Source organism: Geotrypetes seraphini, chromosome 2, assembly GCF_902459505.1.
Source record: "Geotrypetes seraphini chromosome 2, aGeoSer1.1, whole genome shotgun sequence".
Taxonomy (NCBI): domain Eukaryota; kingdom Metazoa; phylum Chordata; class Amphibia; order Gymnophiona; family Dermophiidae; genus Geotrypetes; species Geotrypetes seraphini.
Window position 1 is genome coordinate 271,730,626 of NC_047085.1, and position 27,550 is coordinate 271,758,175.

General features: G+C 44.7%; 1 protein-coding gene across 5 annotated transcripts in view; it reads left to right on the forward strand.

The window, feature by feature from the left end:
- The window catches only part of LOC117353570 (uncharacterized protein DDB_G0271670-like), a 507,083-nt gene that overhangs the window by 429,141 nt on the left and 50,392 nt on the right, over window positions 1-27,550 (forward strand). The window lies entirely within an intron of this gene.

The window sequence follows — 27,550 nt, forward strand, 5'->3', positions numbered from 1 at the left end:
GGTGATATTCAAAGCCAGAATCTGGATAACTATCCAGTTAAGTCAGAAAAAAGGCTGTCCTAAGTTACCTGGAAGTTTCGGTAATGATACAAATATTGATGATATCTGGATAAAATATGGATTTGTCCCTGGACTACTACAGCACTCTCTGGACAGTGCCAAGTCAGATTTTTTTTTTTTTTTTGCAATATTATAGTAACTGGGCAAGAGTCGCTCAATATCAGTTGGTATGTGCTTGAATGTATGAATATAGATAGATAATTTATATAAATATGCGTGTATATAAAGTAATTGGGGGAAAAGGAAAGCTGCTTATTTCTGTACACACACACACTTGAACAAGCCCACACTCGTACTCACTCTTCGCCATCTAGCTTTTCACCTTCCTGTGGCTATAATATTAATGTCTTTCAGAGCCCTAACTAAAAGTGTATCTAATATATATATTGGTTATGGGGGCCATATTAATTATGCCCCCATCATGTTCCACATAATACAATTATCCTTATCAGCTCAGTTGTCCATCCTTCCTCTCCCTTTGCACAGACCACTGTTATATAGCTGTGTCCATACATTAAATACTATTGGGCTCATAATTTTAAAAATAAAAACATCCAAAAACCGTTATAAGTTGGCATTTGGATGTCCTAATTACCAGGGCATCCAAGTAATATTTTTCGAAGTCAACTTTCTGGATGTCTAGTGAGGTGTTTTGCCCACTGTGCATTCAGAGATCTAAGAGGTAATTTGGGAGGCATGTTATGGATGGGCTTTAGTAACATAACATAGTAGATGATGGCAGATAAAGACCTGAATGGTCCATCCAGTCTGCCCAACCTGATTCAAATTAAATTTTTTAAATTTGGTTAGCTTATAGTTGGACATCTTGGGATGATAAACCTTTCCCAGGACTTCCTAGATGGAACCTTAGATGTTTTGGGCTAGACCTGTTTTACAACTGTCTAAGTGCCACAAAGGTACTCAAACTTACGAGATGACCCCCACACTCATCCAGTGGTCATTAACCCCTCTCCTACACCACAAAGATCTGAATGAAACGGTACATGCATACCTGTCTCTAGAATAGCAGAACTTTTATGGGAAAGCCTAGTAGAACATTATACTGATGTCTTAAATAGTCTGGTGGGTGGGCTAGTGAGCCATAAAAAGGAGGAACCAGGCCTATAAACCACTGTAACCACTACATCTATAGTGGAAAGTGTGAGGTCACTAAAACCCACCAAATCCCTACTCTACTGCCATATAGGTGTCACCTGCAGCCATAAAGGCTATGGGGGTCGTCGACAGGTGAGTACAGTACATAAGAACATAAGAATAGTCTTACTGGGTCAAGCCAATGGTCCATCAAGCCCAGTAGCCCATTCTCACGATGACCAGTCCAGGTCATAAGTACCTGGCAAAAACCTAAAAAGTAGCAGTGACTTCCCCATGTCTTAATAACAGACTATGGGCTTTTCCTCCAGGAAATTGTCCAAACCTTTCTTAAAACCAGCTACGCTATCTGCTCTTACCACAACTTCTAGCAATGCATTCCAGAGCTTAACTATTCTCTGAGTGAAAAAAATATTTCCTCCTATTGGTTTTAAAAGTATTTCTCTGTAACTTCATGAGTGTCCCCTAGTGTTTGTAATTTTTGACAGAGTGAAAAATCAATCCACTTGTACCCATTCTACTTGTCACACCTGTGCCCCCAAAGAGCGTGGCAGGCAGTTGGGTCGTGACACACTGCTCTGGTTTGGTGTGTTCCCCCTGGGATCATTTCAGTAGTCTTTTCAATGAATAGATCACACAGGATGGCAAAAGGAAAAATGCAGGTTTTATTTGGCCACCGGCCTCAAAATCTAAGTTTATAACATTGGCTTAGTTAGTGCAGCACTAAGCAAGGTTTGCTCTATAATTCCATAACAGGTTTCAATGTAAGCATGGAAAAACAACAAAAAAAAAAGGTTTGTATTTCTGTCAACCAAAGCTTTTAACTCTGCCACGAGCTCTGGACTTTATCAGGTAAGTCAATTTAGTTCTCTTCACCAGAGCCTAAATTCAGGAATGTTTGTAGCTTTCTCAGAACAATTCCATCAGTTAACTTTTCCACCCTTTACAGAGTGGCAAATGAAGCAAAATCCTGTACCTCAGGATGAGTTTTACTGCAGTAGCTTACACACCAGCAATACTAGGCTACAGGCACAGGTAGGTATGAGAGAGACAGCAGGTTTAGAATTCTGTGCAAAAATGGACATTTTCTGTGGCATTCATGCAACAGATATATATGAGAATGGTTCTCAAAGATAAACTTCATTAAAATAGGATGGTGGTTAGCAGGGCTGTTACAAACACATCAATGAAAACAGGCAAGCTTTTAACCTCGGAGATTTTCAGAATGTTACTGAGTAGCATGCGGGCTCAGTTCAATCAATGGGGCTGCCGTGGCAACAGCTAGCAGCTGGTGCCTGCACACAGTGAATCACAGGAAAAACAAAACAGAGTTCTCCTGCTCAGTGTTTGACCAAGTTTTAGCCCTTGCTCTGCTTAGAAAAAGAATCAGTTCCTTAGGTTTAAGGCACAGAGAAAATGCACAAAACTTTAAAGTCCAAAAATGTAACTTCAATTGCAGCACCCACTGTCTGCATACAAGAAAAAGGCAGCAAGGAAAAAATCATCTAGCACGCTCACGTTTGTTTCAGGCTACCTCCATTTGCTCTGGTCAAGATTCTATTACAGCACCACTCCTCCTCAAAGTTCATAGCTTCATACAGCTCTGAGGAGTCAAGCTAACCTCTTCTTTCTCCCCAATCAGGGCTGTTCACCTCAGCTGTCTGGTGTGTGTGAAGCTCCATCCCACTCTGAGATTCTTCCTGTCTCTCCCTCAACTCTCTTGTGTGTGGGGGAAGGGCTTTCCTTCCTCAACCTGCAACGTTTGTCTGAGAGAAAACTTTCTCTCTGGCTTCTGTCTCCCAGGAACAGGGTAATAGCAGGGCAGAAGTTTCCTGCTTTGTTTTGGCACTGCTTTAGGTAAGGCAAAACTTTCCTGCTCTTGTCTGTCCTGCTATTCTGTGTCAGTCTCATCCTCACATGGTAGTCAGCTATTTCTCTGTCATGGGCTCTGACCTGGTCTGCTCTCCTTCACTGGGGTTTGGATGTTTTCTTAAATTTTAATGTGACAAAACCTGGGATTGCAGTGGGTTTGTCACATACTGAACTCAGGATTTTGTAGACCATAAATTATATGGGGTTATGGTGAGATGTATATATAACACCCGTTATGTGAAGTTCACAGCAGTGCCCTCTAAAAGTATCCCACTGCTCTGTTCAAATGTCTATGTGGCCAGTCCATTACAGTGCTGGCCCTTCCCACATCCAAATAGTCTGAGCTTGGATATTTTGGACTTGGACATTTCTGTAGTTGAAATTGGGATATAAAATTAGGTGTCATAAGGTTGGGCGTCCTTTAAATGTCCTGTTGGCCAAGACGTTCAAGTAGATGAGTTTTTAATTTTTGGAACGTCTAACGATTCACCTTTCAAAAAAGGACATTTTTGAGCCTCTGAATTTGGATGTCTTGCGGGAAACAACAAAATCAGACTTAGAAGTCCTTTTTGAAAATGGCCCTCCATGTCAAAATCATGCCTGGACATTGTAGATAAAATGCCATCACAAAGAATCAGCAACCCCATATTAGATTGTTATGCCCCAGACTTCTCAGGCTACTAGAGTTATGTCCTGAAATCTCATTGGCAGAGCAACCAGATGGTTCTTCCTGTCGTATCATGGCTTGCCTCCTAGCCTTGTTTTCTTTTCAGTGTTACCTTATCTTTATCCTACATCACTCTGCTGAAATTCTCAGAAATTTAACTTTGGTGGTTTTCTCTTCTCCTGCACTGAGTAAAAAAGTAGGCTAGTAAGTAAATCCCATATTAAGGGAATTAACCCTTTTCACTTCTATCTACTGTACCTCCCAGCACAGTTTTATTATATTGGTTAATTAAAATCCATCCCTGCACTTATTTATGCATTACTTCATAACACGAGTTCTTCAAGGACAAGCAGGACATTATTTATTACAGTTAAGTGATGTCACCATAGGAGCACTGGTGTGAATACTTCCCAATGTTTTAAAACTTCAAGAAGGCTTTGGCTGCCCCGACTATACATATATGCCTGCCTTCCCACCTGCTTCAGTCGTGCGGAACCAGCAGTCTTCTTTCTGCAGACCTGAGAGGACTTCTTTTTTTTAGTGGGGCTTTTCTTCGTATAAGTAGCAATGAACCAATTTCCCCTGCTTTATTTTTTATTTTATCTCTTTTAGTGTGTTTAGCTTTTCATCCTGCTTGTTTTCTTTCTTTTTCCACAGCTCGATGGCCCACTTAGGCCTGAGCTTTCATCCAAGACTTCATTTCTTTTTCTTATTTTTTTTCTTTTTAAACCAACAAATTTTGATTTCACTTCAGCTGTCTTCCCCTAATGTCACTAAAAGCCCCCAGTGGTTCTAAGTATTCTTGATGTAATAAAGTCATAACCCTGACTGACTTTCACAGCTGGTGCTTGCTATGCCTTGGACCCAACCATAAGACCTCTAATTGAAAACTCTGATCTCAATTGCAAAGAACCAGAAAAAGTTGTGAAGCACCAAATGAGAGACTTTTTGGCACATCTAGTTTGGTCCATCGGCATTGGTCTCTATGGCTCCTAGAGCTGCATCAGACACTGGGGCCATTCTGGTACCAAGAAGGTCTCCCAGGACCCAGAACCAAGAACATGCAAGGATTTGAAATGATCTTTGTCAGCCCCGAGAGATCTCATTGTCAGGCACTGAGTAGAAGCAAAGAAGTACCAATATCAGACTTTCTCAAAGGAGTGCTAGAACTCTGGAATCGCCAGTACTCAAGATACATTAGTGCCAAGAGGACAACTCCCACTTTATAGAGTTGGTGTCATTGCAACAGTCTCCTCAGAACTAGGACAAGATTTCCAGTTTGGCCTCTTAATCTTCCCAGGCTGTTACCGCATTGGCACCAGCCTAACCTTTACAGATGTTTCTCTGAAGTGCTCCCATATTTAAGAAGCAACAACTAAGTGGTCTGAATAAATATCTGGTCAAAGAAAAGTTCAGGATGGTTTCCCTGGGCACACTGCTTCTAATGATTTTGGCATCTGTTAGGCTATGCTCTGTAGATATAAAGGACACCTATACCCACATGCAGATATGTCCCTGTCACAGGAAGAATCTCAGATTTGAGTAGGGAACATTGGAGGAGGGAGACCTATTCTTGTGTTGTAGTTTCTAGGGTTTGTCGTCAACTACCCAAAGTTCCATCTACTTTAGTTCAACATTTGGTATTCACTGGAGCCCTGCTAAACATGGTTCAAGCATGAGCCTTCCTTCCAGCTCCCAGAGCCAAGGCTATGATTGGCATTCCTCATCAGTTTCAGCAGAGCCATCAGGTCTCAGCTCAGCAGTGACAAGGTTGTTAGGCCTCATAGCCTCTACTGTCATCTCTCATCATCCATGGCACGCCTCCATTTGAGGCAGGCCCGGTGGACCTTAGCTTCTCAGTAGTATTAAGCCACCAGAACCTTATGGGCATCTCTGACACTTGTAGAGTCTTTCTTATAGTGGACTGTTTGACACTGGGACTCCCATTCCAAATTCTTTCTCCTCACAAAACACTTAAAACAGATGTGTCTAACCTAGAAACCTTAGGGGATCACAGGTCTGCTTAGGAAACTCAATTTCACATCAACCCTCTGGAGCTCTAACCATTTGGAACTCTCTAAAAGCTTTCAAAGATTGGGTAATGCACTAAATTGTCCTTATTCAAATGAACAGTTAGGTTGCAAAGTTAGTATGTCAGCAAGCAGAGAAATACAAGATTTAACCCCTTATGTTAGAAAGCAGTTGGGATGTGGCAGTGGACCTCTAGTCATGGCATGGTACTCGGAGCCACTTAGCTGGTGAGAAAAAACAGACTAGCAGATAGACTGGTCTCTCGATATGGGCATAGCCTGGGAGATTTTCCAAGCGTGGGGTACCACCTCAGTGGATCTCTACAACAAAGTCCCTAATTTATATTCCAGATTGAGATCACATGGCAGACTTTCATCCAATGCTTTTCTCCCTGATTGAAGAGATGGCCTCAGGCAGAACCAGGGAACTATGATCCTTATCATATACCCTACTAGCCAAGACAGATATGGTTCCTTCAGCTTCTGAAGTAAACTTCCAAAGATCTTGGAAGACTGGACTCCTTTCCAACCATCATCGCCCAGAATGAGGAGTCTCTTCTACACCTCCACCTTCCAATCCCTAGCTCCAACAGTTTGGATGTTGGGAGCTTAGAACATGCATCTCTTCAACTGCCTGAGGGCATCTCCCAGGACCTGCTCAATTCCAAGAAAAATGCCACTAAGAGGTCATATAATTTTAAATGGAAAAACTTTGCCATCTGATATAAGAGCAGGGCCTTAGATCCTTTTTCCTACCCTGCTTAAATATCTTCTGTACATTTCAGAGTCTGGGTTGAAAACCAACTCCATAAGAGTTATCCTCAATGCAATTGATGCTTACCATCACTGTACGAAAGTAAGCCCATCTTTGCACAGCCTCAAGTTTGTTTTATGAGAGAGTTGCTTTTTACAAAGCCCCCCCATTCAAACCTCCAACAGTGTCATGGGACCGCAATATCATCCTCACCTAGTTGATGAAAGCTAGATGACCATAGGTTTAAAAAGATCACTCAGGGAAGCTAAGGCCATATCACAAAAAAAATAGGGCAGGCATTAAAGGGGAGGCATGGAACTGAATCTACAGTATAAATATGTATCAAATGCCAAAAAATAAAGTGGCAAAAAAATTAAATACGGCAGACCCTGGGTTAAGAATGTTCAATTTACGTCGGACTCATACTTACAAATCAGGATCTGCCTGTCCCAACACACCCCTCTACCTCCTTTCCTGTCCCAACGCGTTCCTCTTCCTCCCTTCCATGTCCCGATGCACCCCTCATCATCCTTTCCTCCCTCTGCTGTGTTCCAAATTCATGTTTCTTTCCTTCCTGCAGGTGTTTATTTTATGTGGCCATCTCTCTCCTCTCAGTTGCATTTGTCTTCTCAAAGCTGTGGCTGTGGTTCCTTCACGTAGCCTGCGGATGACCTGGAAGCCTTCCCTCTGATGTGAGAGGGAAGGCTTCCACATCAACCGCAGGCAGCATGCAGGAGTTGCTACTCACGGCTTTGTGAAGAGGAGTGCAGCAGGGAGCCACAAATTTGGAACACAGCACAGAGGGAGGGAAAGATAATGAAAGGTACGTTGGGATACGGAAGGACAGAAGAGGGGTGTGTTGGATAGAAGAATGAAGGGAGTGAAGGAAAGAGATGCTGAGGTGGGGGAGGGAATAAAGGGATAATTGTTGGGCATGGGTGTCCCTTACCTGAAGTCGGCTGTGTGCTGTCCGATTATATTCTTTTGTCCCAGCTGACTGTGTGCTGCCTGAACTACAGACTTTCTTCAGCAATTTGCTTCACAACTGGATTTGAATTGGAGAAGAGGAAGGGAGCTTCCCAGCCAAATTCTCCTGTGGCCGGGAGTTCCAGAAACCTTGTCCAGACGACGCTGGACATGGGAATGATGTGCCAACACACTCCCAACTTTGGGAGGAATGCCGAACTTCTTGGCGAACCTTAGTTTTGATCGGGCTTCCCTTAGCTCAATCTAGGGGCGGGCTCCTCTTCAACCCAGAAGAGAGTCCTGTGGAGTGGGAGGCAACTCAGTTTGCCCAGGAAGAAGTACAACTGGTGAGCCCCAGAGGAGCAGTGGGAGGGGAGTCGTTGGTGAAGTAGACCCCCACTGGAGCCCAATCAACGGCACCTAACACAGAGGCTGGTGAGATCTCATGTGATTAATAATGATCATTTTGGAGAATTGATTAAGCCTTTAGTAGTGAATATGGATGAACTGTGGAGAGCTATTGTAACCATGGACTCCAACCTCAAAAAAGCAGTATCTGTGGTATGTTCTGATTGTGCTTCTATTAGCTCCCAGATTAATGTCCATGGGGTATTGTTAAAAGAACAAAGTGAGACCATAAAAAGACATGAAGAACACATTAATCAAATGAAAACCCTAGAATTGGAGATTGTTAAGGAAAGATCTTTTATCCAGAGAAAGCTGGAGTATATGGAAAATAAGCAGAGAAGATTGCTGAATTTTCCTAAGTCTCCAATAATTTCAGTGGTCGAAATGGTTCGGAGATACCTGAAAGAGACTTTGTCAATACCAATGGAAAGTTTGCCACCAATTAATTAGAGTCCAATATATTTCGTTGGGGAAGAAACAGGATAATTCTACTCCTACTGGAGTAGTGGGAATTGAAAAAAGTGGAATGAATTTGACAAACCTTTGGGAGAACTCACTGGAAGTGATAACTGAGAGATCTACTCTCATAGTGACATTTGCCTTGGAGTTTGATAGAGATCTAATTCTTCAAACTTACTTTAGATATATGAATGATACATTTTTTTCGGTTCAATAATTCGAGTGTTTGCTGATATATCTCAATTGACACATAAGAGAAGAAAAGACTTCTTGGTTTATAGATGGTTTATAGGGTCCTGGCTTTGGGTGCATCATTTGTTGAAATTTCCTGCTAAATGCTGTCTCTCATTAGAAGGTAAAAATTTTCTTTTCTTTGAACCGAAACAATTGTTGGAATTTATTGTGGCTAAAGAAGTGATTATTGGTTCAATAGTGTCACCCGAACCAGTTCTCAGGGGTTTTTTTGTTTTCTTTTTGTTCTCCTAAACTGTCCTTATGATACATATATATTTCTTTATTTTGCTATTTCTTTGTTCTTGGATCATATAATTTGTGGACTAAATAATTAATTATGATTTCTTAGAATGTTTTTGTGTTTATCAGCCGTGTGCTGCCAGACCACGAATGGAATTTTTCATTTCTAATCTGTATTCAAGTAGATTTACTTGTTTATATTTTGAAAATTTGAATAAATAAAAAATTTAAAAAAGAATAGTTTTTAAAAAATGGAACTCGTTCTTAACCTGGGGGACTTCAATAGATATTTATAGTCTCCTAAGCAATTGAATTAAAGCAAATTGAAAAAAAGTGTTCGTAGATGATGCCTATGTCTCCATAAAAGTCTATAGCCAGTCTGCTTCTTCTCTTTCACATCTCACTTGCTTTCTTCTAATACACTTATAGCCCTGTCTGATGTTATGACAAACTAGTCATGTAGATAGATGGGAAATAAGAAAGTATTAAATAAGAAACATTAAGTTAAAGTTTTGATGTCTCCTTAGTAAGGCCAGCACTCAGTCCCTCCACCGCAAGATACTACACACAAACTTGGGCAAAAATACACTCAGGACCTGAATCTATAAAGCAGTGTTACTCAACCGCCGGTCCGCAAAAATTTCCTGCTGGTCCGTGGCCCGATGAGCTGGGTACCTGCGTGTCTCTCTCCCTCCTGTGCAGCAGCTGACGTTTTGCTCTCCTCCCCCCCACCCAGAATAGCAGTGGCTCTCTTCCCAGCCTCCAGACAGTGGCTTCCTCCCCTCCCCTTCCAGCAACTCTCAGTATTCTAACTTACCTGCAGAAGTGTCAGTAGCGTCATCACAGTGATTCAATTAGGCAGCCTTGGGGCTTTTGCTGAGTCGCAGCCCACCTCTGATGATACAACTTCCTCTTTCCTCAGAGGCGGGCACCACCCATCAAAGGACCCAAGGCTGCCTAAGCAAATCGTTGTGCTGACTCTACTGACACTGTTGCAGGCAAGTTAAAACACTGAGCTTCTGCTGCTAGTCCGGGTAAGGGAAGGTGCTGAGTGGGATAGAGAAGTGCCTGGCAGCAATGCTTGGTTATATGAATGCTCTTGGGCATGTTTGAGGTTGGCCTTGCCTTACCTGGGAATCTATTTCTGTTTCTTATTTTAAATTGTTGTATTCACATTTGTTGTATCCTAAATGATTTGTACTGTATTTTTCAAGTTTGACTGTTGTAAACCGCCTAGAACTCTCGGGTATGGCGGTATATAAAAATAAACTATTATTATTATTATTATTTTCTTTTCTCTTTTCACAACAGCATGGGGGCTGGAGGGGGGAAGTGGTTGTTGGATGCCTGTAGTGTGAGTGTTGGGCGGGTGTTTTTCTTTTCTTATGATAGTTTTTCTTTTCTTGTGATAGTGGAGATCAGACGTTGGTTGATTGGAAGGTTTGCTTTTTGTATAAAAATAAGGAAAACTGCAGCCTGTATGTCACGACGTCACATTGGTTTTCCATGATTATATTTTTGCTTATTTGCTAGTCCTCTTTTATTTCTTTTGGGTCTGGCATCTGAGGAAGCCTGTATAGTTGGCTGCTTTCCTATATTGTTACTATATCTGTACCTTTTAGTGGTTCTTGTTGTGATTATACTGTTGCACTAAAAGAAGCGTTTAAAAAAAAAAAGAGAGGTGCCACACTGGACTGGAAATGGAGGATGATGAAGGGGGAGCTGCTTATGTTAGGGATAAAAGGAGAAGGGGGTGCTAGAGCTGGTTGGGGGGAAGGGGGAACTGCTTCTGCTGGTCAGGGGAGTTGCCACACTGGACTGGAAATGGAGGATAGTGAAGGGGAGCTGCTGTTGGACAGAGGAAAAGAAAGGGAGAGCTGCTACTGGATCTGGAGGGAGGGAGGGAAAAGGAGAGATGCTACTGGACTGTGGGGAGGGCATTGGAGAAGGGGGCAGAGAGAGAGACTTGGTGGATGGGGACAGTGGAATCAGGGAGGGAGAGATGCTAACAACAGGGGGGAAGCAAGGAAGCCATAGGGTGGGGGGCCTGGGCTCCGGGCAGAAAAGAAAGAGAGATGATGCTCAGAGAAGAGATGCTGTGCATGGAGAATAGGGACAGACACGGGGGGGGGGGGGGGGGGGGGGAATGCTGGATGAAGAAGGGATAGGGACACAGAAGGGCAATACTGATCACAGGTGTACGAAGGGACAAGGACGCAGAGGGTAATGGTTTTTATTTCAGTCTTAGTAGTTTGCCGGTCCACAAAATAATTATTTTATTTCTGCTGGTCCATAGGTGTAAAAAGGTTGAAGAACACTGCTATAAAGGATATACAAGCAATGTCTTGCAATACAAGTACCTCAGTTTACGAGTGCACCGGTTTGCGAGTGTTTTGCAAGACGAGCAAAACATTTGCAAAATTGGTGCCTCGGAAACCGAGCATGGCTCGATTTACAAGCACCTCCCCCGCAATCCGGCACCCCCCTGCCTCAAAGTTCAGTTTTAAGTATAATGTGGGGGGTTACAACCCCCCAAACCCCCCACAACGCCAGCGCAATGTCTGTTAAGTAAAATAGGGGGGGTTCCCCACCAACACCCCCCGTCGGAGCCCTTTAAAATAGTGCTTTTCTTCGGCGCGCCGTCAACCTTGCGCTCAGTTGTTGGCACGCAGTTGTCTCGCGCGATTTAGTCCCGTCACTGCTCCCCTCAAAGGCCCCCCCACCCGCCACAATCCGACCCCCCCCCCCCGACACAATTGGGCACCCCTCCCCCCCCGCCGCTTCTTACCCTCTTCTGGGCACTCTTGAAGATCGGCCTCCTCATCTGCTGGGCCTTGAGCATCTGAGCATGCTCAAGGCCTGCGAGTTCACATTCTGAATGTGAACGTGAACTCGCAGGCCTTGAGCATGCTCAGATGCTCAAGGCCCAGCAGACGAGGAGGCCGATCTTCAAGAGTGCCCAGAAGAGGGTAAGAAGCGGCGGGGGGGGGGGGGGGTGCCCAATTGTGTCGGGGGGGGGGGGGTTTGGATTGTAGCGGGGGGGGGGCCCTTTGAGGGGAGCAGTGACGGGACTAAATCGCGCGAGACAACGGCGCGCCAACAACTGAGCGCAAGGTTGACGGCGCGCCGAAGAAAAGCACTATTTTAAAGGGCTCCGACGGGGGGTGTTGGTGGGGAACCCCCCTATATTACTAAACAGACATTGCGCTGGCGTTGTGGGGGGTTTGGGGGGTTGTAACCCCCCACATTATACTTAAAACTGAACCTTTTCCCTAAAAAACAGGCAAAAAGTGCTTTTCTTCGGTGCACCATCAACCTTGTGCTCAGTTGTCTGCGCGCCGTTGTTTCGTGCGATTTTGTCTATGAACCGAGGGGAGCAATGCCGGTTTTCGGGGTGGGGGAACGTATCAAAGCGAGTTTCCATTATTTCCTATGGGGAAACTCGCTTTGATAAACAAGCATTTTGGATTACGAACATGCTCCTGGAATGGATTATACTCGTAATCCAAGGTACTACTGTACATACAGTATACACGCGTCACATCATCACAACTGAGCCGATGGTTCTTCTCTCTCTGACGCTGTGAGAGTGTAGTGGCTGTTCTAAACGAGTGCTGTTAGGAGCTGCTAGGTGCCCTAACTGCAAATGCCTAGCGATGCCTAACTTTGAGAACTGCATGCAGTCTTTTTTTAATTGGCATGGTAATTGACTACTGATTTTCAGCCAATCTTAATAAAATATTTAGATTGTAAACAATTTTTATTGACAAAAAAGACCGGCAGAACCAGAGGAAAACAACAGAAGACTGTGAACATAGGCGGGAGATCCACTTAACAAAGCACTTTATGACAAAGACATGCATCATTTACAGCCACTCATAATCCCCGAAACCCCCTCCTGTTCCCCCCTCCCCTAGGCTCTCCCACCATCCCCCGCCCCCAATCCCCTACCCTCCCAAGATTGAGGGGAATGCAAGGGCAGCGCCAGGGCGTACGAGAGTCCTAAGACCTCCTGAGTCCGAAGACCCCCCCCAAGAAAAAAAGGTGGGGAACCAGAAAATCTAAACCTATATAGAAAAGAAAAACACCAACCAAATTCCCCCAGGGTCTGGACTCTGATGACCCCAGGGCACGCAAATGAGCAGGGCATCCCCACCAAAAACAGTCCCCCCAAACCCCCCCTCCCCCCCAGAGCAGAGAGATGCAGGGATCCAGAACAGGCCAAGAGACTTCACCATTAAGCTGGGTATTAAGGATAAGAATGCGCCCCCTAGGTGACAAGGAATGCAAATAGGGGTCCCAAAGACGCAGAAAGCACGGCGACTTTTAAGAGAGCCCCCCACCTCACGCGCCTTACAAAGAACTAACGCATGGAGGTGGGCTCTCCAGTGCTAAAAAGACGGAGGATTCGGTGAGGTCCAGTGCTGCATGATACACCTGCGAGCCAGGAGACGCACCTTATGACAGCCAACGATCTCCCCTGGGCAAAGACCCAAAAGCGCCCGGTACATCCACCACCACTTGATCAACGGTACCAGCCACAGATTTATCCAAGAGGTCTCACCAGAGTCTTATACAGAGGCATCATCACCTTTTGCCTACTCCTTTCCCAGTGCACCCAAACATCCTCTTAGCTTTCACCATCGCCTGTCTGGGAAAAGATGATGTATTGTTACTCTATTTATATAAGGGAGGGGAAACAGTTGTTCTCTGGGTTCTCTATGACTTGATTGTATTATAATAAATTTAATTTTCTACTATTCACCAATAAAAACAGTTTTGAGTTTATACAGTTTTGAGCCTTTTGGAATCCTGTCCTCACATATATATATGTCAGATATGCAATATAATATTCTGTAATGCACATATGAGGAATTACAGGGTCACAGTTGGCAAATAGTGCATTTTAATTAAATGACAGATAACAGCCCTCCCAAATGTGTGCCCTCTGGCTTCTACCACAGACGTTAATTCCCCCACCTATTTGTATTACCCTTTTACGTCTTCCTATCCTATTTAAAATTGTATTTCCCCCCACCCACCTCCTATAATTCTTGTCAGTCCTTAGTGTTCATGTAAATACATATACTGTTTTTGTATAGTGACAAATGTTTGTATTCCCCCTTTTTTAGAAATTTTATTTTAAAACCGCTTAGACATTTGATAAGCGGGATAAATTTTAATAAAACTTGAAAACTTGGATGGTCATTAGTACTGCCCGATTCAGGAAAAAAAATTTGATTCGATTCAGCCTAGTGAATCAATTATTCGATTCGATTTTTCTGCCCAATTGGGTGTTTTTTTCAAACATCCTGGTGGGTTTATTTTATAGCCTCTTCACCCCCTTTGCCCTCTCCTACCCACACTAGAGCTGTGATGTAAACAAAATAAACAAAAAAGACTTCTCTCTGTTAAATCCTAGCTCACATTCGTGGTCTAACACCACCTCTGGCAGGATATACATTTCAAATCTGACATATTGTAATCACAAAATAGAAAATAAAATTATTTTCTCTACCTTTTGTCTGGTAATTATTCAAATCATTTTGGTCCCAGGCTCTGGTTGTCTTCTGATAACTCGCTGCCAGGGTATCCTGCCCATTTGTCATTTTCTTTCTCGGTGCTAACCATCCATCTTGCATCTCTATCCTCCACTTCCTTTTCCCTTCCCCCCCCCCCCCCCCCCGGAAGTCTGGCATCTTTCCTTTTTTTCATCTCCATCCCCGCAGCTGCAGCAATGGACCCCAACATCCCCAGATCCACCATAATCTCCTTTTCTCAACTACCCTTCCATCCAGGATCTCTTCTTCCTTACCCACCACCACAGAGTCCACCATCTCTCCTTTTCAATTCGCAACTACCCTCATATCCAGTATCTCTATCCCCATCTCCACACCACCCCTTCTGTCCAACTTCTCTCCCTTTCTGTTCCTTCCCTCCCTAAATCCCATTGTCCACCATCTCTCTTCCTCTCCTGTTTTTAAATCCATTATTTCTTCTTCCCAAAGTCTGGCTTTTGCATGTCTCTTTGAACCCCCCCTCCCTGCCTCCCTCTGTGTACTTCTACATCAGAGCCCCCCACTCCTAAAGGCCTGTCCCACACCTGAAGGCCTGCACCCCACCCAAGGCCTGCCTGTCCCCCTTGAAGGTCCGCACCCCCCCCAAAGGCCTGCCTGTCCCCCCCGAAGGCCTGTACTACCACCCCTGCAGGCCAATCCCCCCCCCCAAAGGACTGCGTGTTTCCCCTGACTTCCTTAACATCTATTTACCTAATTCCAGCAGTGGTGCAGCCTGCACAGAGGATCACCGGTAGTTTAGCGATCTTTGCAGGCTGCCATAGGCCTTTGGAGCTGTCTTCCCTCTGCCGTGGTCCCGCCCCTCCTCTGATATCAGAGGCAGGATCGCGGTAGAGGGAAGACAGCTCTGAAGGCCTATGGCAGCCTGCAAAGATCGCTAAAGTACCGGCAATTATCTCGGCAGGCTGCTCTGCTGTCGGAATGAAGTAAATGGATGCGTGGGAGGCTAGGGGGGAAGCCGGACACCAGCACTTCCCGACTGACATTCGCCCTCTAAAGCAGGAGTGGCAGCGGCCGGCCAGCAAGGGTCAACGCTGCCGCTCCTGCTTTAGGGGGCAAGGAGGGAGGGTCCGTCACCGAATCGGTAGGCCGATTTTTTTTTTTTTGTTTGTTTTTAAATAGATTCGAATCGATTCATCCGTAGTGGATTGGTGAATCGATTTGAATCGTGAATCAGGCAGCACTAGTAGTCATGTTTATTCCCATTCTTTTTTTAATAAACTTTTTATTGAAGTTCACATCAGTGAGAAAACAGTGACCAACAACAAGAAACAATAAAATAGTCATCAAGCAGAACATACGAAGCTAGAAAAACAGCAGATACAATGTACAAGATAGCCTCCACCAAGGGCAGACGGCTCTGAAATACCAGAAACAGAAATGTATGAAAAGCACAGTTACTTACCATAACAGGTGTTATCCAGGGACAGCAGGCAGCTATTCTCACATATGAGTGACGTCATCGACGGAGCCCGGATGCGGAAGCCTCGCAAGCAGACTTGCTTGAAGAAACTAGAAGTTTCGAGTCAGCCGCACCGCGCATGCGCGAGTGCCTTACCGCCCAGCGCAGGGCATGTCTCCTCAGTTCAGATAGCTAGCAGAGAAGCCAACCAGGGGAGATGGGTGGGTTGTGAGAATAGCTGCCTGCTGTCCCTGGATAACACCTGTTACGGTAAGTAACTGTGCTTTATCCCAGGACAAGCAGGCAGCCTATTCTCACATATGGGTGACCTCCAAGCTAACCAGAATGGGATGGTGGGAGTGTTGGCAATTTAGGAGAATAAATTTTGTAATACTCTCTGGCCAAAATGGCCATCCTGTCTGGAGAAAACATCCAGACAATAGTGAGAAGTGAAAGTATGAACCGAGGACCAAGTGGCAGCTTTGCAAATTTCCTCAATAGGTGTAGATCTGAGGAAAGCTACTGAAGCTGCCATTGCTCTGATCTTATGGGCTGTGACTCTACTGTGTAGGGGTAATCCAACCTGGGCATAGCAGAAAAAAATTCAAGCAGCCATCCAGTTGGAGATGGTATGCTTAGAGATAGGATGTCCCAACTTGTTTGGATCGAAGGAAACAAAAAGTTGAGGAGCAGTCCTGTGTGGTTTGGTGCGTTCTAAATAGAAGGCCAAAGCACGTTTACAGTCCAGAGTGTGAAGAGCTGATTCTCCAGGATGAGAATGAGGCTTTGGAAAGAACACTGGAAGAATAATGGATTGGTTGAGATGAAATTCCGAAACCACTTTAGGGAGGCATTTAGGATGAGTACGGAGGACCACCTTGTCATGATGGAACACAGTGAAAGGTGGATCAGCAACTAAGGTTTGCAGCTCACTGACTCTTCGAGCAGATGTGAGGGCAATAAGAAACACCACTTTCCAAGTGAGATACCTTAGATGAGCTGTAGACATTGGTTCACATGGAGGCTTCATCAATTGAACAAGAACAACATTGAGGTCCCAAACCACTGGAAGCGGTTTGAGAGGAGGTTTGACACTGAAAAATCCTTTCATGAAACCACCGGATGAGCAAACAGGAGTTTCCCTTCAATAGGCTAATGGAAAGCAGCAATTGCACTGAGATGGACTCGGATCGATGTAGACTTGAGGCCAGAGATGGATAAGTGCAAAAGATAGTCCAGAACAGAAGATAAGGAGGAAACTTGAGGTTCCTTATGAGAGATGCACCACGTAGAAAATCTAGTCCATTTTTGGTGATAGCATTGTCTAGTGGCAGGCTTTCTAGAAGCCTCTAAAATGTCTCTTACAGGTTGAGAAAACTGAAGAGAAATTATGTTGAGAGGTACCAAGATGTAAGGTGTAGAGACTGCAGATTGGGATGAAGTAAAGATCCCTGACTCTGTGTAAGCAGAGAAGGAAAAACTGGTAGAAGGTATGGCTCCCTGCTGCTGAGTTTAAGTAGAAGGGAGTACCAAGGTTGTCTCGGCCACCAAGGAGCAATCAGAATCATGGTGGCATGGTTGTTCTTCAACTTGACAAGAATCTTGAGAATGAGAGGGAATGGAGGAAATGCATACAGGAAGAGATTCGTCCATTCCAGAAGAAAAGCATCTGCCTCGAGGCAATGAGGAGAATATATCCTAGAGCAGAACTGAGGCAGTTTGTGGTTGTGGGAAGCTGCAAAGAGATCTATCTGAGGCGTTCCCCACTGTGAGAAAATGTGATGAAGAGGCGAGGAATGGAGTGTCCATTTGTGAGGTTGCAGAAGACGACTCAAATTGTTCACCAAGCAATTTTTCGCCCCTTGGATGTAGACAGCTTTGAGAAAGGTGTTGTGGCGGATTGCCCAGTCCCAAAGCTTCAAAACTTCCTGACAAAAAGGAGAGAGATCCTGTCCCTCCCTGTTTGTTGGCATAGTACATGGTGACTTGGTTGTCCGTCCGAATGAGGTTGTGAATAAGATGTTGAAAAGCCATGAGAGCCTTGAAAATCGCTCTGAGTTTCAACAGATTGATGTGACACTGACGATCCGTACTGGTCCAATGGCCTTGAGTAGGGAGACCATCGAGATGAGCGCCCCATGCGTAGGTCGAAGAATCTGTTGTGAGGACCTTCTGGGGGGGGGGGGCATTTGAAACAGCAAGCCTCTGGAAAGATTGGAAGAGAGCATCCACCAACGGAGAGACTGTCTCAATAAAGGAGTGACTGCTATATGTCAAGAAAGTGGGTCACAAACCTGCCACTGAGATGGCAGGGTCCACTGAGGAATTCTAAGGTGAAGTCTGGCAAAAGGAGTCAAGTGTACTGTGGAGGCCATGTGACCTAAGAGTACCATCATGTGTCTCGTTGAGATGGAGGAGCGGGAAGACACTGTATGACAGAGTTGAAGGAGAGCTTCCAGACGTTGTTGTGGAAGGAATGCTCTGAGTTGGGTAGTGTCCAGAACAGCTGCAATGAATTGTAGATTCTGGGAGGGTTGAAGCTGGGATTTGGGAAAGTTGATTTTGAATCCCAAACTTTGTAGGAACCACGTAGTCCATTGGGTCGCTACAATAACCCCCTGAGATGTTGAATCTTTGATGAGCCAGTCGTCGAGGTAGGGAAATACCTGAAAATCATGGTTCCATAGAGCTGCTGCTACCATTACCAGGCACTTGGTGAACACTCTGGGAGAGGAAGCCAGGCCAAAAGGCAGCACTCTGTATTGATAATGCAGATTCCCCACCCGAAATCTGAGATATTGACGGGAGGCCGGATGAATGGGAATATGAGTATAGGCCTCCTTGAGATCCAGAGAGCATAACCAGTCGTTCTGATCTAGAAGGGGATAAAGGGACGCCAGGGACAACATTCAAAATTTTTCTTGAGAGCCCTGAGATCCAGAATGGGTCGCAGATCGCCCGTCTTCTTTGGAACAATGAAGTAACAGGAGTAAAAACCCCCTGTTCTGCTGTTCCAAGGGAACTGGTTCGATGGCATGGAGACAAAGCAGAGCTTGAGCTTCCTGAAGAAGAAGGGCGGTCTGGGATGGACTGGAAGGATACTCTCTTGGAGGAAGCTCTGGTGGAACCTGAGTGAAATGAAGAGAGTATCCTTCCCGTATGATGGATAGCACCCAGAGGTCGGATGTGATTGTCTCCCATCGGTGGTAAAAATGATGGAGACGACCTCCAATAAGGGGAAGATAGGACAAAGACAGAACGGTGGAGGTTATGCTCTGTTTTAAACAGTCAAAAAGGCTGTGTAGCCTTAGGTGCAGCAGAAGGTTGATGTTTTTGTTGCTTCTGATTCTGCTGTTTCTTAGGAGGAGGGCGATTGTAAGGAGCCCACTTCGGAGCAAAACACCTCTGGTAAATTGGAGGAGGGCGTGCAGGCTTAGCAGGAGCTGGCTTTGGCTTAGGTCTGACAATAGAAGCAAAGGATTTCTTGGTGGCTGCCTCATCGAAGAGGTCATTGCCTGCACAAGACCTGCACAAAGCAGACTTTTCTATCAAACTCTCAAACAGGCAGAAACCCTAACCTTTCTAACTCTCAAACTAACTAACAGGCAGATTTTTCTATCAAACTCTCAAACAGACAGACTTTTCCAACTAACAAGCAGGCATACCTAAATAACAACTTGAAAATGGCAGGGAGAACAAGAAGCACCAGGACTTCAATCAAGATCAGCATTCCAGTCACCGAAGGGACCAGGGGATGGCCACGGCCTATGCACAGATGGAGGATGACCCTGGACAGTGGACAGAGGCCTCTGTGCAGACCGAGGCCATCCCCCAGCAGTACACTACAGTCTCTACATAGACAGAGGAGATGGGCCAGCTAGACGGAGACATCTTACAGGAACTGAGGAGCCTAAGGGAGGAGGTAAAGCGCTTGAGAAGCATCAGAGAGGATGAGGCCTTCATCGACGGAGTCATCCAGGAGCTGTCCCAAATCACCGAGCAGGTGCTTGACAAGTCCATCCTCGTGACGCCCAAATCTTCAGCTTTGAAACCAACGATTGGAATACAGGAAATGGCTGGAGACGCTGACTCCTGGCAGCTGGTAACCTCCTCCACAGGCAAGCACAAAAGACCCCTCCCCCTTTCTCAGTTTCTTCTTCTTCTTCTTTTTCTCTCAAACAGGGCAGTTTTACATCAACCTCACAAATCACCCTGAGGAACAGATTCCAGATCTTACAGGAAGAGACTGCCGACGAGGTACAGGAAGATGTCCAACACATGGCTCCAGTTCTGGGGACAACTGAATGGCTCCCCCCGAAGAAGCACAGAGTGGTAGTCATTGGGGACTCCATGCTGAGGGGCACCGAGGGACCAATTTGCAGACCGGATATGCAATCAAGGGAGGTTTGCTGTCTGTCTGGAGCCAGAATCCGAGATGTTACCACCTGTCTAGATAGACTTCTCAAGCCCCAGGACCACCCATGCTTCTCATCCACGTCGGAACGAACAACACTGCCAGGAACACCCCGGAGAACATACCGAAAGACTTTGGAGCCCTGGGTGAGAAGCTGAGGCGGATGGGAGCGCAGGTGGTCTTCTCCTTGATCCTCCCAGTAAGAGGCAAGAGTAGAGCCAGGGAGGAGCGTATCCAGAAGACTAACTAGTGGTGCAAGGAGATGAACTTCGAATTCCTAAACCATGGAGAGGCACTGCAGGGACTTCAGGGACCAGACGGACTCCACCTGACCAGAAGAGGCAAGAACGTCTTCGGACATCGACTAGCCCGCCTACTTCGTAGGGCTTTAAACTAGGTAAGTTGGGGGAGGGTACCCACTCACATACCAGCACAGTAAGAAACTATCCAGAGGAGATGAGTCACAATTACACTTCTGAGTACGAGGTAAGTGCACACACTGAAAACAATACTTTAGGAGTCACATCAACTCGGGCGGGAAACTCTACACAGGGACTTAGCAAACACATTGAAAACAATACTTTAGGAGTCACACCAACTCGGGCGGGAAACTCTACACAGGGACTTAGCATACACATTGAAAACAATACTTTAGGAGTCACACCAACTCAGGCAGGAAACTACACAGGGACTTAGCAAACATAAGGTATGGAGGGCTATGTAAGTTAATGCACACAGTTTGGGCAATAAAATTCTGGATTTAGTGACAGAAATAACCAACGCCGACCTAGACGTAGTGGCGATATCCGAGACTTGGTTCACGGACTCACATGGGTGGGATATGATTATACCGGGTTACAACTTACTTCGTTGAGACAGGGAGGGCAAGTTAGGAGGAGGGGTAGCACTATACACTAAAGAAGACATCAAAACTACCAGAATCATAGATGTCAAGTACACGGGGAATCCCTCTGGGTGAACCTGGCAAGAGGAAACGAAAAATGCCTATATCTTGGTGTGGTATACAGACCTCCAAGACAACAGGAAGACGAGGATATGGAATTAATCGAAGACATAGAGAACATCACTTTGCGTGGGGACACAGTACTGTTAGGGGACTTCAATATGCCCGATGCAGATTGGAACATACTTGCCGCAACAACCAGCCGGAGCAGAAGGTTATTAACCTCCATAAAGGGAGCACGACTCAAACAATTGGTATTGGAGCCCACTAGGGACCAGGCGATACTGGACCACCAACGGAGAAAGCGTATCGGAAATTTTGGTAGGTGATACGCTGGCCTCCAGCGACCACAACATGGTATGGTTCAACCTCAGGAAAAGTTTCACTAGATCAAACACAACAATGAAAGTCCTCAACTTTCGGGGCACTGACTTCAAACGAATGGGAGATTTCATCCGTCAGGCACTGCAAGACCAAGCAGAAACAGATAATGTAGAGGCTATGTGGTCAACCCTGAAATCTACCCTACATGAAGCAACAAAACACTATATAAAAACAGTAAGCAAACAACGGAGAAATAATAGACCCCAGTGATTCACTACAGAAATCCTTGTTAAAATAAAGAAAAAAAGCATTTATTTCCTACAAACAATCAGGAAAGGGAGAGGCAAAAGAAGACTATCTGGCCAGGTCTAAAGCTGTCAAAACGGCAGTCAGAGAGGCCAAGCTTCGAATAGAAGAGAATCTAGCAAAGGACATTAGGAAGGGGGATAAATCCTTCTTCAGGTACAACAGTGATAGAAAAAGAAACACAGATGGGATACAATGCCTTAGGAAAGCAGACGGGAATTTTGCAGAATCGGATTCCGATAAAGCCGAACTACTAAATGAATACTTCTGTTCAATCTTTACCTGTGATGCGCCGCGGTCCAGTCCACAGTTGCAAGCAAGGGAAAGGTCGGAAGACCTGTTTTGGAATTTCGAGTTTACATCCAGCAGCGTCTACTGCGAACTATCAAGACTCAAAGTGAACAAAGCCATGGGACCGGACAATCTACACCCCAGGGTGCTTAGGGAGTTGTGTGATGTCCTGGCAGAGCCGTTATCCGTGCTCTTCAATCTTTCCCTGAGTACGGGAAGAGTCCCCTTGGACTGGAAAACAGCTAATGTCATCCCACTCCACAAAAAGGGCTGTAGGACAGAGGCTGCGAATTACAGACCAGTGAGTCTCGCATCCATAGTGAGTAAACTCGGAGAGAGCGAGACCAGAAGGCTTTGAGCATGCGCAAATGCTCAAAGCCTAGTCCAGCCCGGCGCAGGAAGAAGGAGGATCTCTCTCGCACCGCACCGCCCATCCCAGCTCAGCCCAGCCCAACCCAACGAGGGAGGATCTTCGGGCACTGGCACATCCTGTGCATTGGTGCTGGTGCAGGTGCCCAATCGGGTAAGAGATGTTTTGCGGTGCTGGGGGGGATGTAGGATCATGGGGGAGGGGGGGGTGACGCGAGCGGGGGGGGAGGATGCCGGTTCGCAGGGGGAATGCCGGATTCGAATGAAAAAAAATGCTCTCTCGGGTAAGCGAGCGGGGGGGAGGATGCCGGTTCGCAGGGGGAATGCCGGATTCGAATGAAAAAAATGCTCTCTTGGGTAAGTGAGCGGGGGGGAGGATGCCGGTTCGGAGTAGGCGGGAGGAGGTTTTAGCATGTGCGGTATACGTGTGTGCGCACTATATTAAATTTTTTTAACATAAATTTGTAAGTTCCCCGTGCGCTATACCCGTGTGCGCGTTTTACACGGGTGCGCGGTATATGGGTGAAAATACGGTAATGAGGAACTCAAAATAACTAATAAAATTATAATTAAGGACTTTAAAGGACATCATAGCATTTTGATAGATGCGACGTTCGAATTTGTCCATAGTTTTCCCTTCCCTTCCAGGAGGAATGGTAGCATAAACGGTAGCATAAACCTTGGAAGGATGGGACCTCTTTAAGGATGACTCCTGAGCATGGGAATTGGATGCCTGCACACTCATAAAGCTGCAGTTGCCAATTAAGCTGCTAGCTTTCACTCAAGGTGTGAAAAATAACAAAACATGCAAAATGACACTAATGCAAGGTTTTACCAAAATATAATAATTATAATTATGTATTTATTTAGTTATTGTTTATATTTTTCCATTATGAGACTCAAAAGAATGAAGCATAATTGCTTGCGTTAACAGTTGCATTAGTGGGAGGTCGTTATAGTTGCCAAAATGCTGGCCTTCTGATAACGAACTCAGTTCAATATTTTGAAACACCCCATTATATACCTTTGGCTCAGTGTGACATCATTAGTCCGTGGGCCAACCAAAGTTAGACAAAGAAATTCCTCTTGTATGTTTAAAAGTTTCAGAAATCATATTCGTTTTGTTTACATTCATTTCTGAATATACATTAACATTTTATAACATATCCAATATTCTTTTATCATTCTTAAAACTTATTTCAGACAATTTGTCTATGTGTCAGGCAAGATGCTGAAATGTTCTAAGCCTGCTGAAATGTTCTCAGTCTGCCTGTCATTCTTAAAGAAAAAGCGCTGTTTTCCCCCTCTCCCTGAAACCTCTGACTAGTTATTTCCAGATATTGTGCCCAGGCTTCCTTTGAATTTCTTTTTATAAACCATTTCATTTTTAATATAAATTCTTTCATATTCATTCATACTTGCTTGGGCCCAAGCATTCCATACATTCATAACTAGGTCATTCATATTTCATAAATGTTATATCTCAGTTTAGGATACGTAATCCAATATACTTTTTCTAACCAGCCTGAGGCACATCTAGTATCAATTAACACCACGATGCTAAACCTGAACAAAGACTTGACAGAGAGCCACTAACACAAAATGGAGTCCAAGACACAGCAGATATAGAAAAACAGAGAACAAAATGGAATCCATGTATATCCTGATTTCCTTCATGATCTAGCCTAATAGCAAAGTACATAAAAATAATATTATTATGCTTTCCCTTAATATTAATCTGTAATGTGTTTTTCTGGCCTTGACTACGTCCATATTCAGATTTTTATTCACCCGTTTTTTGTACGCTTCTATTTGGGTGTGGCCTTAACTGACACATATGCTTGTATCTAACTAGAGTTACCCAGAATCATACGAAACAGGCCCTTTTGTAGAAAAACTCTACAAAAATACTTGCACTATCATGGCCTGATGTCCACTCCATTACCGTCCCATAGACATCACCCCCTACTGGCCACGAGCCACTACTGCTCACTTCACAAGCAGGGATTGGTGAGATAACTGTGAGTTGTCACATCCTTTGCAGTGGAGAGTTTTATATCTAGAGTCCAATTTGCCTGGAACAGCTGGAATGGTATAGGGGTTTCCAGACATCTGGCAAAAGTTTGAGACAAGACACCATTCCAATAGGGGCCCAGCCCCTCACATTCAACCAGCAAGTGGAGTAGGGAACCCTTCACATCTTTATAGCAGACACACTCCTCAGACTCCCACAGCCCACCCAAACCCCCTGGCACCTGGAAATGTAGGATCTTAAACTGCATTTCCTGCAGGAGGGCATTACGAGACCTTTTAGCTGCGCTAGCAAAGCATTCTTGAATGATAAGGGTGGAGATTTCCTCCCCAAGGTCTGAAGCTCAGAGCCGAGACAGAGAGGCAAGGTGAGGAGCAGCCCGTTCATCCTTCCCCAATTTGTACCAAGTAGAGACAGAGTTAGCAGATACAGCAGGATGTAGAAAGAGGTGGTTGAGTTTAAGGAAAGACCCCTCCCCCTCCCGTTTATTCCCATTCTAATTTTTTTTAATAACATTTGAGAATTGTTAACCGTTTAGGTATATATTTGATATACGGTATATCAAAGATTAAATAAACTTAGAAACTTCACATGAAAGACCGCAAACAACATCTGCACACAGTTTTACCTCTTCTAGATAGCTAAAGTTGTTCTTTCTATGTCTGCTGGGCCAGTAAGTTTTATACGATAACTTGCTCTTTCTGTGGAGCTACTATGGAGGTCATCAACTGCCTCTTCTGGGGGATGGATGATAGCAAACATCAGGGTAGTAGGAAAGAGTATGTGCTGTGCTGTACTGTAGTGGGTACTGAATTGCAGTACCTTTGTGTACCTGTCTTATGTATGTTCAGGAACAAAAACAAGGAAGTGGGGAAGGGACAGACCACTGTGGTCTGATCAGTGTCCCTTCCCCACTTCCTTGTTTTTGTTTCTATAGCTTGCCCATGGGGTTGCTTTTTTCCTTTGTATTTTTTTAATATATTTTATGTATGTTCAACCTGTAACCTGTTCTGAGCTCTTTGGGGACAATGGGATAGAAAATGAATTAAATAAATAAATACATTGTGGTTGCCACATGGAGCTAATTCCATGTGGCTGGAAGTGTGTGCCTGTAAGTGCAGTCCTTACCTAGTAGTTATCTGCCTGTGATCTATCCAGGAAAGGAGATAAATACATCTGTGATTTCATCCACTGCATTGCATACCACCTGCATATTTAGTGAATGAAATGTGTTGGGGTAGGTGGCCTCCTATCTTAAGAGTCACATGGGTACAATCTGTGACCCCCCATGAGAGATGGGAAATTGTCTCTGTTATAGAATTGGTTTAGTGTTTGCTGTACCTGCTGTATTATGCTAGGGAAGGCAATGTATTATAAGGAATATGAGGAGCACTGAGAGAAACTGGATGAGGCATTGTAATATAGCTTCTTGGCTGATAGCAACAGTTACAGCCATTATAAGCTGAAAGCTTCCTGTTGCAAAAAAAAAAAAAGGCAAGGGTAAAGGTTATCTTCAGATGTATCAAAAGTCATCACTGCGCAAATTGTGGCCCAAAATATATCATAATTTGGGCCACAATTTGTGCAGTGATGACTCTTGATTTTAACTGCATTTTGCAGTTTTATTTTTATTGTATCTTTGTATAAGCAAGCAAGTCATATGGACTCCTGAGGAAGGCATACCGGTGAAACACTGACCGTGTTGGGTCCTCTTAAACGTTTTATCCCTTGTCGTTTCATATATTTTTATTAAAGTTTTTTAAGCTATTTTTTTGTGAGCATCTTCATTTGCATCCTTCCTACAGTCATCTCAGTACTTTTTCTTTTTATCTACTCTCTCTGGTTGTGGACTTATTTTGTGGATTTTACATACCCCCTTTCTTTGTGTTCCACCACCAATACCAGCATGATCCCAGTCACCAAGCATTCCTTCTACCAGCACTCACATGGTGTCACAGCAGCACAGCCAGTTGGATAATCACAGAACATAGGGACATTTAGGCTGTTCTGGGGAGTGCACACAGGTGGATGAGAATATTGACTCAAAATTGGGGATTCTGGATGAGAGGGAACCTTTGGAGGAAAGTAGGGGATAAGTATGGATAGTGTATGGGTTCTAGAAGCTACTCAGACAGTGCAGAACAGTTAAGGTTCTAACTAGAGAATGACACAGGGATCATTTACCGCGGTAAACCGTGGTCACCGCAGTAAATCCGCAAACAGAGACATTTGCAACTGGTTTACTGCAGAAATGGGGACAAGATATTTTACCACCTCGCAGGAATGGGGACAAGACCTTTTACCGCCCCTTGGGAGCGGTGAAAAGTCTTGCTCCTATGGATAAAAAAAATGCACCTGTGTCAGACTCGGCATCTCCTCCCCAGCTCCTTTTGCGCCTATTTTACCTTCAGGAGCCAGCCATGCCACAATGAAGACAGAAGGAACCTAAAACCAAAGCCTGAGACCAATGTGATTTGAAGAATAAAATTACCAGACAGCAAAAGGCAGAAAAAAAATTAATTTATTTTATATTTTGTGATTAGAATATCTCAGATTTGAAATATGTGTCCTGCTAGAGCTGGTATTAGACATAACTGGGAACCGCAAAGCCCAGGCTGTGCTTCCTTAGCTTCCAGCTGGCTTAGGGCTCTCTTTCTGATCAGGGAGCAGTTGCCGTAGTTACTCTCCCCTAACATTATTCCTGCCATGTGTGACTGAAGTATTCTGTTAGCTTGAATTTTATATGTAGCATTCTGTAGTAATTTGGTTTATTCAGTTTTCACAATAATGGAGGGGATATTTGTGAAAGGGAGGGGAGACAGGGGTTTTGTTGATCCTTGCTCTGTATTATTTGTGTTTATAAAATTACAATTGTACAAAATATTGTCTCTTTTTATACTTTAATAAAATAAGTTTAATATAAAATCATAACTATTTGAGGCTTATGCGGATGGGATCTAACAGTTTGCGGGGACAAGGACCGAGCTCGTGGAGATGGGGCAGGGACGGGGACCGAGCTTGTGGGGACAGGGCAGGGATGGGTACTGAGCTCGCAGGGGGACAAAGCGG